Source organism: Sus scrofa, chromosome 10 (genome assembly GCF_054392235.1).
Source record: "Sus scrofa isolate SSC_HxYL_T2T_F1_AM1 chromosome 10, Sscrofa_HxYL_maternal_Yorkshire_Landrace_v2.0, whole genome shotgun sequence".
Taxonomy (NCBI): Eukaryota; Metazoa; Chordata; class Mammalia; order Artiodactyla; family Suidae; genus Sus; species Sus scrofa.
The window spans coordinates 48,861,836-48,872,385 of NC_139392.1; the positions used below are offsets into that span (position 1 = coordinate 48,861,836).

General features: G+C 39.4%; 2 pseudogenes across 1 annotated transcript; both read right to left on the reverse strand.

Moving 5' to 3' along the window:
• Positions 1–855: 855 nt before the first annotated feature.
• Positions 856–1,791, reverse strand: LOC146399371 (olfactory receptor 4D11-like; annotated as a pseudogene).
• Positions 1,792–8,333: 6,542 nt separating this feature from the next.
• Positions 8,334–9,849, reverse strand: LOC110258205 (olfactory receptor 4D10-like; annotated as a pseudogene). The gene has a single exon (XR_014818223.1). The product of XR_014818223.1 is annotated as an olfactory receptor 4D10-like (transcript).
• Between the last annotated feature and the right edge of the window lie 701 nt (positions 9,850–10,550).

Below are 10,550 nucleotides of genomic sequence, written 5' to 3' on the forward strand. Positions count from 1 at the left end.
TCTCTTTCTTCCTCCCTTTCTCCAGTGGGCAGAATGTAAATCCTCAATGGTGTAGTCAGTCTGATATTTGCTCTGGTAAGACTGCAACAGCACACAAGTTCTTGAGTAGTGAGAACAGATTGCTCTTGGTGTAGGATCCCTGAGGTTCCGCCTGCCTTTGTCATGAGAATGTGAATTTGGTATGTCTAGTTCTGCATAAGATAAATCCCTTAAGGACATTATGGGAAATATTCCAAAGCTTCTTCATTCCTGATAGGAATCTAGGAGGAAAACCACTACATACCTTTGAGGTTCTCCATGGGTCACAAGCCCATATGGAGCTTAACTCAGCAGAAAAAATGTTCTTAATCTGTGATAGGCCCATATATACTCATATATGTGTATTCAAGAGGCAGTGATCATGAGCTCTTTCTAGAACAGGATTGCAGTTTGGCCATGGACAGGTCCAGCAATGAAAAAATTGCATTCCTGTGGCAAGAAGAATTGACCATCTGGACTTATCTCTGATTAAATTGATAGAAGATCTTGAGGAAACCACTCTATTCTTCTTCTATTTCATATTACTCACCTCTTGGAAAAGGGATCACTCTTCACATGCCATAAAACTTTCATAATTGTCTTTTTTTTTTAGTCTTTGAGTGGAAATGTATCAATCAGATCAATTCTATAACACAAGATACTTCATGTTCACCAGAAGCTTGGGTTATCAGTATCCTGTTAACTTATATTGGAAAATAAAGGGTTATCTAGTGAGTTTAGTTGGTTTATTGACAGTATATATGAGTATATAAATTGACTCCATGGGTAAAATATTGCATGGAGTCTTTGTTGATGAAGAGGATGGAGAGCCTCAGTCTATCCCATTTCAGAAGGGATGAGTCTTCCCTTCAGTTTCCTCATGGCCGACTTCATCTCATGGTTCCTCGGAGTGTAGATCAAGGGGTTTAGCAGTGGGGAGATGACAGTGAAGATGACAGAGATGGCCCTATCTGTGGGAAGGGTAGTGAAGGGCTGGGCATAGATGTAGATGCAGGGCACTAAGTGCAGGTTCACCATGGTGATGTGGGCTGTGCAGGTGGAGATAGCTTTCTTTCTGCCTTCCCCCTGGTGAGACCTCAGCATCATCAAGATGATTGTGTAGGACACTAGGAGGAAGATGAACCACAGTGTAGAGGTCAAGCCATTGTTGGAAATCATTAAGACCTCAAGGGCAAAGGTGTTGGTGCAGGCAAGTTTGAGGACATGGGGGACATTGTGGTAGAAGCCATCCACAATGTTGGATCCATAGAAGGGGAGTGGGAGCAGCAGGGAGATCTGCATGGTGGAGAGGACAAAGCCCCCCAGCAAGGAGGCCACAATGAGGGCAGTGCACTGGCTCCTACTCATGATGTTCACATAGTGCAGGGGCTTGGAGGTGGCCACGTAGTGATCAAAGGCCATCACAGAGAGAGAGAAAATATCTGCCCCACCAAGGATGTAGAAGAAGAACATCTGTGTCATGCAGCTTGTATATGATATTGTCTTTATCTCTGTCAGAAAGTCTACTAGGACCTTGGGGGCAGTGATGGAGGAGGAGCAGATACCAAGGATGGCTATATTTCAGAGCAGGAAGTACATCGGGGTGTGCAGGCAAGACTCACAGGTCACAGTGACCATGATGAGGAGGTTTCCCAGAAGAGTTGTCATGTACACAAAGCTCAAAAAAAAAAAATAAGACCAACTTAGGTTTTGGCACTGAGTCAGTCCCAGAAATATAAATTCTGTTACTCTGGTGCCATTTCTCATCTCCATTGAATCATGTTTCCTCTTCCTCTGTAGATTGGAAAAAATTAAAAGTGTTATTTTTGGAAAGTGTTTACTTTTTCTTAATAGATTCAGGCTTATAGAGTCAGGTATTTGGTCTAAAATCTAGTAAGATATTATCCCCACTGTATTGTTGCTCTGGGGTTATTGTTAGTGTGTGCGAAGTGATATAACACAAGCATGCATTTTATTGTTCTTTCTCTGAGAGTTCCCTTGTGGCCTAGTGGTTAAAGGATTGGGTGTTGTTACTGCTGTGGCTTGGGTGGTGAGGGTTCAATTCCTGGCCCATTAACTTTTGGAGGCCGCAGGTGCTGCCCCCAAATTATTCTTCTGTAAATTATAAATATTTTAGAAAATGCACAAAATAATGTTCTAAATATATATGTTCTAAATATTCAAGATAAAGAGGTGGATTTTAAATATTAACAAAGGAGGTATTGTGGTATGAAGGATATAAATATGGAGTCAATTTGGTGTGTGGGTAAGAAAGTGCCTAATGATATGACTGAGTTTCTATAAATCCCACAGGAATGTGTTGCTTCCACCCCTCCCCCCAGGCTGGGTGGCTCATTTACATGGTTTAAGAATTGCTGTCTTCAGAGTGGTTCTCCTTGGACTTCATTCTGCAGAAGCACTCCTTTCTTTTTCAAACCACAAATGTAATTCTATGAAAAGTTAGGAAACTTTAAGTTCATTATTGATCTATTCTTCCTTAACCCCTTTATTTGTTTCTGCATTTACTTTAAAGTACTTTAGGTACTCAAACCCCTGGGTGTCAAAATAACAGCTATGGAAATAAAAGTGTAACTCAGAGCTTCAGTTCATTGCTTTAGTTTATTTCTTAAAATTAATTTTTAAAAATCGAGTGATCATGGACATATAGACTCATGTACTTCAAGTGTACACTTTGATAAGCTTTGACAAGCACAGACCCCTGCCATCCTCAATATATTTAAGATAATTAACATGTGTATCACTCCCAAAGCATCCTTGTGACCCTTCATAATGTCTCCTCTGCCCCTCCTTCTTCAGGCAACCACTGAGCCTCTTGCTTTCTGTCACTATACATTGATTTGTATTTTCATTTTTTTATTTTATGATTTTTATTTTTGTATTACAGTTGATTTACCCTGTTCTGTCAATTTCTACTGTACAGCAAAGTGACCCAGTTATATATACATATAACTATATATATATGTATATACATACATATAACTATATATGTATGTATATATATAACTATATATATGTGTATACATACATATAACTATATATGTATGTATATACATATAACTATACATATAACTCTACATATAACATACATATAACTATACATATACTATATATATACACACACAAACACACACACACACACACACACACATTCTTTTTATCACATTATCCTCCATCATGTTCCATCACAAGTGACTGGATATGTTCCCTGTGCTATACAGCAGGATCTCATTGCTTATCCACTCCAGATGCAATAGTTTGCATCTATTAAAGAAAGACAGTTAGTTTGTATTTTCCAAATTTTTTTATGAACTGTATCTTACAATGTGTACTCTCTTTTTGTTTGGCTTCTTTTACTCATAAAAATTATCCATGTTTTGGTGTGGACCAACATTTTATTCCTTTTTATTGCATGGCTATGCCACAGTCTATTTATCAACTCACTTGTGGATGAACATTTGGGTTGTTTTTAGTTTTTGGCTATTATCTTAAAGCTTCTATGAGTAGGTCTTCACATGGACATATCTTTTCATTTCACTTGGGTAAGTATCTAAGAGTGGAATGCTGTAACTCTTAAAATTCAATAATAAAATATACAAACCAATTAAAATGAAAAGGACAAAAGGTTTGAACAGACACTTGAGCAAGAAGGTAGAAAGACAGCAAATGAGCATAGGAGAAGATGCTTAGTGTCATTCATCACTGAGAAAATGTAAATGAAAACCACAGTGAGATAATAGTACGTACCAATTAGAATGATTAGTATTAAAAAGATGGATATATCAAGAGTGGGCAAAAATGAGGAGGAATTGGAATGCTGGTGGGAACATAAAATGGTACAACCACTTTAAAAAACAATTTGCTTGTTTCTTAAAATGTTAAAAGTGTGCTCACGGTATACTCTTGATGGCTTATGAATTCCTATCTTTTTTTTTTTTTTTTGGTGGATCCTTGAAATGGATCTTAACTTCTTTCTTTGCAGTTTATCTCTCTTTTCTTGCTATAATCAGAAACAAAGGAAAAGTGAAAGCCACTTCCCTCCCACTTTTGGGGTGTACTTTTTCCAGCTCACTTTCCCTTCAAGTTGTTTTTCCTTTGTATGCAATTTTGTCCAAAGCCTATTTAGGCATCACAGCATACAGCAGATACAGGGGGATTACAGTACCACCCAACCTATTCAGATCCCAGCTGGGCACTTACTGGTTATGCAAACACAGGCAGGTTCCTTCACCCACTTGCCGTCAGGCTCTTCACTGGTGTTTAGAAACAGGAGCATCTCCCTCCTATGATTTTTGTAAGGGTTAAATGAATTCATCTATGTAAAGCATCAGGACTTGGAGCACTGCCTAATCCTTAATAAATGTGATTATACATGTGTGACCTTAAAGAAAAACTCTGGGTTAGTAACTCTCACAGACACATGACTTCTTTAATGATACTGGTCATCTTTCAGAAGAACTGAAGGTTCATCCTGGCATGCAGCATCATGTGTACTTATTACATTATTTGCAGTCAAAATCTATTTGTAAGTATTAACAATTACATCTAGCTTTCAATTTTTCTCACTCTTAGTACAGGTACCCAGACATCACAAATGTAAATGCCCAGGTAGAGTTATGCATCTTATCTAAAATGCCAAGTTCTTCCAGGTCTCCAGCATCTTAAGTAATAGTCACATGAATCATTCAGTTTCAGAAAATTCTCTTAAATGCCCCTCTGAAGAGCAGTGATTTCAATGGCTTCTCTTTCACCTTTATGTGGAAAAGGGCAGACACTGGGGATAGTATTTTCTTGAGTCTTCCATGCTGATATACCACGCCCTGTTGTATTGACCAATTCCTTAATCTCCAAACCAGGGTGAGAAATATCAGAGGGCATATAGTTGGATGTGGTGCTGGAACACTTCTGCTGATGAGAGGTTGTTTCAGTGGGAGTAATTAAGAAACTACTCAGGCATATACACTTAGGAACACACATTTTGTCATGGCTCTAAAACTTTCCAGCAGTGGTAGATTCTCTCCTTGAGCAACACTGCTCAGCCACCCCTGAATTTTTCAACAAAGCCTTGACTTTTGACAAGCTCCATGCTTGTCTCTGCATCATCCAGTTGTAGCCCAAATCCTGCTAAGCTACGGTAGCCAGACTCTCCCACCCACCATATCTGATCACCTGCCATCCTCATCCTCTCTCACCCCCCAGATGATGTCTGATCACTCTGGCCTGCCTTCAGCAAGAATCTTGTTAGGTCAGTTTAGCCACGATGCCCCCTGCCCTCGCCCCTGATGATTACCTCTTGGTAATTTTCCTAGTGGGAAATGTATGTCAGTTCTTAGGGATTGTGAGCAACTTCCTTAGGCAGTTTCATCCATTCCTGAAGGGTGATACACAGGTAAGGGCAGGAGACCTTAGATCTGAGGGTTATGTAGGTGAGAGTGAAGGAGATCTGAGTAGGGTGATGAACAAAGTGGGTGATGGAGTTCTCATGGGATACACAAATCCTACTTGCTTGACCTTCAAAGTTTTTCAAAATCCTCACTGCCTCCAGGGTGACTAACTTAAGTCATACCTTCATAACTTCTACTGTAGTAACTTCCTAACTGGTCTTCCCATTTTGTCCTTACCTCTCCTGCAATTCTGTTAAAACATACATATTTTTTTTTCCTTTCTAGTGCTACACTTGCGGCATATGGAAGTTCCCAGGCTAGGTGTTGAATAGAAGCTGAAGCTGCAGATCTACACCACTGCTACAGCAATGCTGGATCTGAGCCACATCTGTGATGTATGCTGCAGCTTGAAGCAACACTGGATCCTTAATCCACTGAGTGAGGCCAGCGATTGAACTCTTATCTTCTTGGATGCTGTCAGGTTCTTAACCTACCAAACCACAGCAGGAACTCCAAAAACATGCATAATTATTCCACTTTTCAGAGCCCTCTAATGACAACCCATCTTACTTTATGTGAAAGACAAAATTCTTATGATGGTTTCAAAGGTCATAATGAACTGATTCCATGGTCCAATCATCTCTCTGACCTCAACTACTACCACTTTCCTCCTTCTTCCTCTCATCAAATTACAAAGACTTCCTTGCTGTTTCATGGATGCTCAGGGCACACCCCCACCTTAGGGCCTTGGCACATCTGATTTGTGGCCTGAGATGTGTACCATAACATCACCATTTTCCTAGTTTCAAATATTTTTAGATCCATAGTATACCTCCAGAAATGGAGCAAAACAAACAAACAAATGAAAAAACCAAAAAACTCCTCCTAGGTTGTAAATAGCATAATAAGTAAGCAAAACAAACAAACAAACAAACAAACAAAAGTCGAGTTGATACGTCAACTAGTGTTTTCCATGTCTTTCCAATACTTCTGAATGTATAGGCATAGTCTGAAGAAGCTTCAGAGTTTTCTATGTGTTTTAGAGTGTTAGGTGTCAGGGAATAAAAGTAAATCTGATGGTTGTTTTTTTTTTTTTCACCAAATTCTCCAAGGATTTGAGCAGCAAAAACGAGTGAGAGGAAATATTCATTCATTGACTTTTTAATTTTTCTTATTTTTAAGGCCACAACTATTGCATATGGCAATTCCAAGGCTGGGGTCAAATCAGAGCTGAAGCTGCAGGCCTATGATACAGCTATGGCAGCACTGGATCCAGAGCTGCATCCATGACCTACACCACAGATTGCCATAATGCTGGATCTTTAACCCACTGAGCAAGGCCAGGGATTGAACCCACATCCTCATGGACACCACCTTGGGTTCCTAACCCAACAAACCACAGTAGGAACCCCTTGATTTTTAAAATTTGTATGAGTGTTTTCTATGTTCTGCTTGTTCTGCCAGGTTCTTGGATAAAACTGCAAAGCATAAAGCTAAGAAGGCATGAGGGTTAGAGCCAAGCTCAAGGTGCTGAGGAAGAGTAGTGGATGGTGGCCAGTGGGCCAGGGCATCAGAGGAAGGTCAGAGGAAAGACCTTGCACCAGCTCATAGAGATTTTTCATTTAATTAATTTTTTTTGGTTTTTTTGTTGCATTCTCTTTTACTTCTTTCTTTCTTTTTGGCCGCCCTGTGGTATATGTAGTTCCCAGGCCAGGGATCAGATCTGAGCCACAGTTGCAACCTATGCCATAGCTGAGCTGGATCCTTAATCTATGCTGGGCAGGGGATTGAACCTGTGTCCCTGCAAACCAGAGACACAGCTGATCCTGTTGTGCCACAGTAGGAATTCCCAGGTCATGGGACTCATGACTGCTGAGGTCCATATTCTTTTTTTTTTTTTTTTTTTTGGCTTTTTTGGATTTTTTGGTCATACCCATGGTGTATGGAAGTTTCCAGGCTAGGTGTCAAATCAGAACTACAGCTGCTGGCCTACACTACTGCTCATGGCCACATTGGATCCCCAACCCACTGAGCAAGGCCAGGGATCGAACTCATATCCTCAAGGATATTAGTTGGATTCATTTCCACTGAGCCATGATGGGAACTCTAATTCAAGCTCTGCTAACTTCAAAGCTGCTTCCATCAACTACTGGCATGCAGGCTTTAGATGGAAAACTCCTTAGGTAATAGATATTTAATTTATGCGTATTTTACAGCCAGAGAGGAACTTCGTTTGGATATGTTTACTTTCTTAAGATGTAATTACCTTGTGAAAGACTTTATAGAATCCCAATGTTAAAACTGCATTCTTTTTCTTCTTTTAATTAAAGTTGTATTGAAATATAGCTGATTTACAGGGTTGTGATCATTTCTGTACAACAAAGTGATTTAGTTATACAAGTACACATATCCATTCTTTTTCATATTCTTTTCCCATGTAGGTTACAGCAGAATATTGGGCAGAGTTCCCTGTGCTATACATCAGGTCTCTGTTGACTATCCATTCTATGTACAATAATGTGCATATGCTGATCCCAGACCCCCAGTCCATTGCTCCCCCCCACACACCTGTCCCCTTTGGCAAATAGAGGTTTGTTTTCACAGTCTGGGAGTCTGTTTCTGCTTTGTAAATAAATTCATTTGTATCTTTTTTTAGATTCCTTCCATCTACAACTGATATCACATGATGTTTGTCTTTCCAAACTGTGTTATTTTCTAATATGTCTCAGCTCTCTTCCTGTGAACAGTGTAGGAATTAATGGGAATGTCTGGATATACAGCAATTTTTTTGCCTTTTTAATTGAAAAATTCATTTAGGCAAGTGTAGATTCCCATGTTGTTGTAAAAAAAACATGGAGGATCCCAGCTTAACTCACTTTCCCCCAATGATGGTTTCACAACATCAAGTTGTACATATTAAATAGAAGTCATTTTTATTTGTCAATCACATCTCTGTAGAGCTGAAAAAAAACCCTACAACTATCTAATGTGATAAGATGGTCTGAGTGTATTTGGATTCCATTTTCTTTCTCTCTTCCAAGGCTGCATAGCAAAAGTGACATACACTTTTCTGGCTAAGTATTTTGAAACATGAAACCCATTTTTTTCCATCATTGCACAATGATCACAACATTTGTAAGTCATAGTATCTTAGCAGAAATATGAAAATTAATCAAATATAGTTTATTTGATGGACAAACATTTTCAAAGATGGTGAGTGGGGTGAGCTAGCAGTCTATCCTGTGACAGAAGGCACGAGTCTTCCCTTCAGTTTCCTCATGGCCAACATCATCTCGTGGTTCCTCAGGGTATAGATCAAGGGTTTCAACAGTGGGGAGATGACAGTGAAGGTGACAGAGATGGCCTTATCTCTGGGGAGGGCTGTGAAGGGCTGGGTGTAGACATAGATGCAGGGCATGAAGTGCAAGGTCACAGTGACGTGGGATGTGAAGGTAGAGATGGCTTTCCTCCTGCCCTCCTCCTGGTGAGACCTTAGTAATAATAATATGACCAGGTAGGACACGAGGAGGAAAATGAACCACAGCATGGTGAGCAGTTAGAAGTCATCAGCAGCTCAAGCACAAAAATGTCAGTGCAGGCAAGTTTGAGGACATGGAGGACACTGCAGTAGAAAGTGACAAGGACATTGGGTGTGCAGAAGGGGAGTGGCAGCAAAGTGAAATCTGCACAATGGAGTGGACAAAGCCCCCACCCAGGAGGCCACTATAAACTCAATGCAACAGCCTCTACTCATGATGGTCATGTAGTGTGTAGTGTAGGGGCTTGGAGATGGCCACATACCGATCTAATGCCATCACTGACAAAGAAAATACATCCACCCCTCCAATAAGGTGGAAGAAGAACATCTGGGTGAAGCAGCCATTGTAGCAGATGGTCTTTCTTGGTGACAAAAGATCTGCCAGAACTTTGGGAGCTGTGATGGAGGAAAAGCACATGTTGGCAATAGATAAATTACAGAGCAAAAATATACATGGGTGTGTGAAGGCGAGACTCACAGGTCTCAGTGATCATGATGAGGAGGTTTCCCTGCAGAGTTGTCATATACACCAAAAGAAAGACAAGAAATAATACCAAGCTCAGTTCTTGCTCTTGGGTTAGGCCAAGGAAAATAAATTCTTTTACAGCAGTGCAGTTCCCCAGCTCCATTGGAACATCTTCTTTTTCTCTTTTGTTTCAGCTACTTTGTATGAAAATACTTGGCTATATGTGTTTTCTTCTCTTTTTCCTCCTCCTCCTTCTCCTTCCTCTAAAATGTTTTCTTCTTCAGCACCATGAGTAGAATTCAGAATCTTTCCCACGTGGTGGTAGTATTCATAATTTGTTGAGCTGTCCAAATATCTAATATAGCAGTCATTTCAGTGATCCAATTACATGATCACATGTGAAGTCTTTCAATAATCCTTTTCCAGTAATACTGTTTTTGGAAAGAATAAGCATATGTGTTCAGTAGTGATATTTACATAGCCTATTTTATATGGATTTATTTTGGTTTCAAAATTTCATTGTTATTATTTATTTGTTTTTCTGTTCTTTTAAATTGAAGTATAGTTGCTGTACAATATTATATGTTTCAGGTGTACAACATAGTGATACACAATTTTTAAAGTTTATATTCCATTTATGGTTGCTATAAAATACTGGTTATATTCCTTATATTGTACAATATATTCCTGTAGCATATTTTTTGCCTTTTATTAAACATTTTTTATTATGATTTATTTACAATGTTCTGTCAATTTCTGCTGTACAGCAATGTGACCCAGTCATACATATATATATATACATTCTTTTTTTCACATTATCCCCCATCATTTTCCATCACAAGTGATTATATATATAGTTCTCTGTGCTATGCAGCAGGATCCCACTTAAATTCCATACAAATTTATTGATATCAAGAACTTTCTGAAGGATTCATTCATATTCAAACCATATCTTTGTATGTAAAGATAAAAAGAGGAGTTCCTGGCATGGCTTGGGGGTTAATGAATCTGACTAGCATCCATGAGGATGCAGGTTTGATCCCTGGCCTTGCTCAGTGTGTTAGGGATCTGGTGTTGCTGTGACCTGTGGTGTAGGTCAAAGACACTTCTCGGATCCTGCATTGCT